Source organism: Pelmatolapia mariae, linkage group LG5 (assembly GCF_036321145.2).
Source record: "Pelmatolapia mariae isolate MD_Pm_ZW linkage group LG5, Pm_UMD_F_2, whole genome shotgun sequence".
NCBI classification, from domain to species: Eukaryota; Metazoa; Chordata; class Actinopteri; order Cichliformes; family Cichlidae; genus Pelmatolapia; species Pelmatolapia mariae.
In genome coordinates, this window is record NC_086231.1 from 31,803,010 (window position 1) to 31,809,234 (window position 6,225).

Sequence of the window (6,225 nt, forward strand, 5' to 3'; positions counted from 1 at the left end):
TTTAATGTTGAAGCTGGGATCTCTTTGTAGACAGTAGAGGTGGTAGACAAGACTATTGGGTAACTTTAGGATCAGAGTGAGTTTTTAGGGAATGTTGGACATTGTTTATTTGAACCTTTATTTCTTATTTGCGCCATAGTTGAAAATATTCACAAATATTACATTTTCCACAGTTAGTTGTATCCAAAATGCTCCATACAAGGCTTTCAGGTCTTTTTCTTCAAATAGCATCCATGGTTCATAGAAATGCAGCTGCAGGATCTTTCTATTGGCCATGATCCCATAAGGGAGAAAATATTTTATTTTTGTGCACTGGCTGTTGTGCGAACTGGAACTTTTTCAAACACAGAAAGGAAAACACAAAATATCGGTATGGAACTTTTACATTAAAAGCAAAATGCACAACAGAAGAAGGAAAATTCGAATTACATCCTTCTGTCACAGAGGAAATACATGATTAACAGCCACATGGTAATTCACAGTGATGAAATGCAGATGCATTTGAAAAGGAAGCAGATGTTTGCCTCAGATTAATGCTGATGTTGAGAGGAACAAATACTTTACAGATAAAAACATTGCCCTGCAGTCTAGTAATTAGCTCTTATTGCTTGCCTGCCTACATTCATCAATGCAGAATCCCTTATCTAGGGTTGCACTTGTATCACTCTACCTACCAAATAGTTATAGGTAGACTTTAATCCTAACCTTGATTAGAAGAGATTATAAAGAGGTGACAAAAATGTCAATGCAACCCTAGCAATCTGGGCAAAATCTGCTTAGTTTTTATTGCCTTCTGTCAGGTTTTTCAGCTCTATCAAAATTCTGTGTATGAGCAAACCGCATGTCTTTTCACTGTGAGTGCTTTGCCAATTTGAAATGGCTTAAAGGCTTGAAAGAATGGCTTAGAGAAACAAAAACAGATCAATAGAGGTGATCCTCGAGAAACCTTGCTTTGATATCCTTGGCTTCAGCCTGGAAATGCTCCCATCAGTCTTCATGCGACATGCAACACAGGTTTTTCTTTTTTTGTCTTTCCTCCGGCTTTCAGCTGACCCTTTTGCTTTGTAGCCGCAGGCAGCATGTCATCTTTGCCAGTGAGAACATCTGGGTGGTCTTCAGTTGTAAGATTCACCACCACCACCACCACCACCACCACAACTCTTTAAGGCACACTACTGCTGGCACTTTGTTGTCTTAAACATTGACATTTGCATTTAAATTGACTTCATGCCGCCATGATTTATTTCCTTGAGAGAGTGACAGAGTTTTGTCGACGGCTTTGCCTCTAATTCTCTTGCATCTGCCAAAAGCATGATAACCGAGGTGGGATTATTATTGAAAGGAATTGCGGTCATAACTTTGTTTCGTAGTGTAGCATAGCCACACACCAGCCACAGACCACTTGTATCTCACAAATTCTTTTAAAACTGCAGATTAAATTCTAGCCAGCCATGCTTGACGGTTTTTCTCATGAATTAATTGTAGTGAAGAAAAAAAACATTTCTTCACATTGGTGAGAAAATTGAACTTGGAACGTTCCTATGAATTTGTTAGATGTCTAAAAGTAATGTAAAACTCATTGGATAGAGCTTTGCAAATATACAGGTCTTGCTTGGCTCAACTTAGCAGAGTGACAGGATGTTCGTGCCGATATTTTGGATGCGTGTCTGTGCTAAAATGTTTTTTTTTATCCCCTGTTATTACCGCTGTCACTAAAGGGGAATAACACCTGTTTAGCACGTCCCACCTTTAAAAATACATTTTATGACTCTCAAGCTCTTTCAAAGCATGTTGTCACCTCTGTGATTTATCCACCTTGTAAAAATAGTCCAACAAGAAATTGCCAGCTCTGCAGGGGTCATGATAATTCACAGGCCCACGTTGCTCACAGAGTGACAGCTTGACACAAAAAAGCGAGTATAATTGACACTATTAGCCTTGAGGTCTGTCAGTTTTTTGACAGTTGATGAGTCCACGTGCGTCTTTCCTTCCACTATCCAGAGCAAATTAATAGCTCCTGTTCTTAAACCATTTTACACCTCAGTAATCCCTTTCTAAAACCTGCTTTCCCCAGCTGAGCCACAGTTTGTGCCCCGTGTCACGGATTTGCGATTATCCTTTTCCAAAGTGTGAATCATAGGTGCAAACACACCCTTGTGAAAGAGGATCCACAAGTCAGATTCTCCCAAGGTGCGTGTTCATGTCTTCTTGTTGAACCAGTGCTATGTAAGGCCTCTGGGTTCTCCTGCGTGGTGTTACTCACCTGCCGTTGGAACATTTGGATCATGTCCCTGGGCAATGAGCAGCCCCCAGTTCCCCATTTGCAGCCAAACCAAAGTTACAGATGGCTGCGCTGCTTCCTGTGGTTCGCCAGTGGCTGAGGTGTGGAGAATTTGAAGGTTGCAGTCAGGTCTTTCTCTGTTGTTCAAATGTCATTACTGACACACTGAGGTCTCTTTAAAACTTGAGCGGCTCTTTTCCTCCACCACCTGCAGTGTGATGGGGTTTTAGCAGGGGTCCCAAGTGTGCCAGAAGCACTGCTATTAACCCTGTGTATTGTGTCTTTCTATGAAAGGCAGTCTACTGGCAGACTCTTCCCCTCATCATAATAGAACAGACTTCACTCCTTCTGGTGAGGATGGACATAGTTTGCTGGCTTTCAAAGAACCTTCAGGCAGATTTCGAACAGTGGACGCTCTTTTCTTCCCATTTGCACAATGTTTGTTTTTGGACAATGTTTAGGCTGAAGCTGCTCCTCCTTGAGATTGGTTCAGCTATCTCCATCATGAAGTAAACAAGCTCTCTCCCCTCATTCACTACACAGCCAGACTGTAAAGAGCTATTCAAGAAAAGAGAGAAAAAAACAATGAGTCTTCCCCAGTGTGTGTGGGAGTGTGTCTTAACATCACAAAGAAAGAGTGAGTCTCTAACTTCACAGAGGCGTGTTAACATAAAAGCGAAGAGAAGAGGATTTTTTAGTAATCACAGTGGTGCTGTTTTGTTCATAGAGATGTGAAGTAGCAGTATGGTGAATCTGATGATGACATCAACACATTTGGAGGAATTCACCATTATTCAAACCTATTTTTTTCTTATTTTCTCTTAGATATAAAATGGTAGAGTGGTGGATGTTTAAAGCTCGGGCTTCAGACTGATGTAAAAGTTTGGTTTCAGACAGCTTTTCTACTCTCTCTGGCTCTGTGTGGCCATCTCAGGCACATAGCTCTGATCACAGAAACCCCACCCACCTTTTGTTCATATCTTTTGTTTCCGTGGGGCAGCCAGTCAGAGGAAAGATTACCCCACTGCCAAAAGGCAGTAATTTACTAAAATTTCATGCTTCACACGGTGTATGAACTTAAGTTCAGTGCGAAGTAAACAAGCATTATTTTCAAGTGTGAATCATGCAAAGCTACTCTAGTCCAAAAATAAAATATTGAATTTGAAGTGAACATAAAAAGTCCCCTTTAAAAATGTTACAAATGTATCTTCTTCTCCACTTGTGCTTAATTACTTATTACAATATTTGTCTGCACATTGTACACACTTAATGTTGCTGGCATTGGAGGTAATTTAAATTCTCAATGTGGTACTGTAACACAGATGGCAGAACAGCTGCGATTGAATGAATTAGTTAAAAAAGTAGATAAAATAATCGCCCAGGCCTGGACTGCATCATTTTGTGACTGCATGCTTAGTACCCCAGAGAGGAAAAACTCTGAATATGTGGTGTGAGTAATGGATATGCATCTAGTGTGTGGTGATTCATATTATATGTAGGTGGAGGAGCATACATTACTGGAAGTGTGACTGTTGCCAGTAAAATCGTGTCTTTCTGTCTTCTTGTTTTTCCTTTTTTCTTGTAAATTGTTAAATGGTGTCCAGTCCAGCTGTAGGTGGGGGGGATTCCATTACTGTGCTCTGACCCCACACTGGCTTTGAAAGAAACCTGAGAGGGGAGGGGGGTTGTTTGTGGTGAAAATGGTTCAAAATGCTTTTCCCCTGCACAGTAGTTGATTTATAAGACTGCATGTCTCCAGTTTCCTGCTGCTGTGTTAAAGCAGAACGTCGGACTATTAAACTGATGGTCTAACATTACTTCTTTGTCACTGTCAGTATTAAGGATGAGGGCTGGGGTTGGTCATGGAGACCCTTCTTTGGGTTTCTTCATTTCTACATGTGTGGGTTTACCTTTATAAAAAGAGCTCTTTGCATTTGAATGAAGAGAAAGATGAACAATAAAAATGGTTTGATCAAGGGTGTATGTACTTCAGCGGACCAAAAAGGTTTTGTCCTTAGCCATGTCCTGTCTTGATCCACCTACTACATACAGAAGAGCACGTTGGGGGTATTCCTTTCCATTCTGATCAGAGTTAGGAGCTCTGGTGCCCAGAATGCAGAGCACAGCAAGTCCACAGCCATCATCATTAGAGCTACACTGCTGCGGACACTAATGGCTGTCTCCATTCTGCTGCCTCTGCACATTCACGGGGCTCTTCTGAGACTTGAGGGTGTGAACACATGAATTATTTTCCCTGGGAGGAATTCACCATGCCTGTTCCCACTTTAAAGTCTAAGATGTAGAAACCTTAATATAGCCAAGAGCCACCATGAGTGCATTAGTGGTGACGTCCTCTTTCTGCCACCCTTGAATCATCAAAGGGGGCTAATTGGGGAGTTTGTCCTCATTTATATTCATCCAAAGGCTGGAAAAGATGGTGCTGTTTACTTGTTTCAATATTGAGAAGAGGGGGAGCGGAGAGGAGGGACAAACAGTGTTGGCAGTGTTAAACTGGGGGATGGGGCTGGTAAAACTGATGTGCTGTGAATTTCTTGTCCCTGGACTCGTGATTGAGGTTTAAGATTTAAATGAACAAAATCTGCATCTTTAAATGGAAAGTGCTCTAGTCACAGAAGGTGACGTATGCATGTTTCAGTGGAATGAAGATTTATTACCTTTATTTCTCAAGAAAGCGTTAAATGCAATATTTGAGAATCAATACAGGGTCATGACAAGGCACATTCATCAGTTTTGTTTATTTCTTCAGTCAAAAGCTTTACGTGGGTATCTTTTTCCAATTACATGCAAAGGCGGGCGGAGGCAGCCGAACCCCCTCTTTCTGCTGCGACCGTATAGATCGCGACCGTATAGATTTTCAGCCATCTGAATGGACTCTTTAGTGCCTGCGGTCATTGTGTTGAGCCAGTTTCCTGATTTTTGGCACAATTGTTCCCTCCTCCTGATCTACACTTTACAAATCAATAGGCTTTCATAGTAATTTACCTTTGTGAGGCCCTGAGAGCTTGTGGTAAATTCACTGTAAACCATAGATTTGGTGCAGTTCTCTGATGTCCTCACCACTTAAAGCTTTGTGAATCAATGGGTGTGCGTTGTTAGAGACTTACATACTTATTTGTTTTCTCTTCAGCTAAATAAACTGCAGATTGATGGTGTGGGATTGATCACTATTCCCCTGCAAATAGTTCATGATTTATGCTTTGAACTCTAAATCCAATGTGATTCTGGAAAATAGGGCATTACTGATTCTGATTAGCTCATTGGCTACACTCTGTCCCTACCTGATGGTAATCAATACTCATAGTGTGGGAGATCAATTCCCTTATATGGTGCACAGGCTGGGGACCCCATTGCTGCTATGGAACCCATCCACTAACCACTGAGGCCAATTTTAATAATGATTTTCAGGATAAAACTATATCAGCTGAATCATCTAGTGGTGCCAGTTGTCAGAGTAGTCACAGTGGCAGAATGAGTGTGTTTTACAGCTGAACAATAATCTTAGTGTTCTTTTCTGTAATATGCTGATCTGCCATCTAACACACTTTGATATCAATCTGTCTTTGTTGCAAAATCCGCCACTAATGTCAGCCTGTCTCTATTTTTTTTTAAATTATATTATTTTGATTACTGACCAAGAACGGAAGTCTAATTAGTCTTATCCAGATATATCTGGGCTTTGAATTGGAAAAACAAAAACACACGATTGAGCCTGATTGATTGGCTGCAGTCAGTTGTCTGATATGTAATTTTACAAATCCTGTACTCCTTAGTTTTTCACTCATATTTTTAAGGTACTGTAAGAAAGACTAAATGAGCCCAAGCCTAGACAGCTAGCAAGTTGTTAGACATATATCAGTTTTAAATCTTTTTCTTAAATGTAATAAAATGTCACAGGTTCTGTCCAATGCAGCAGGGACACTCCA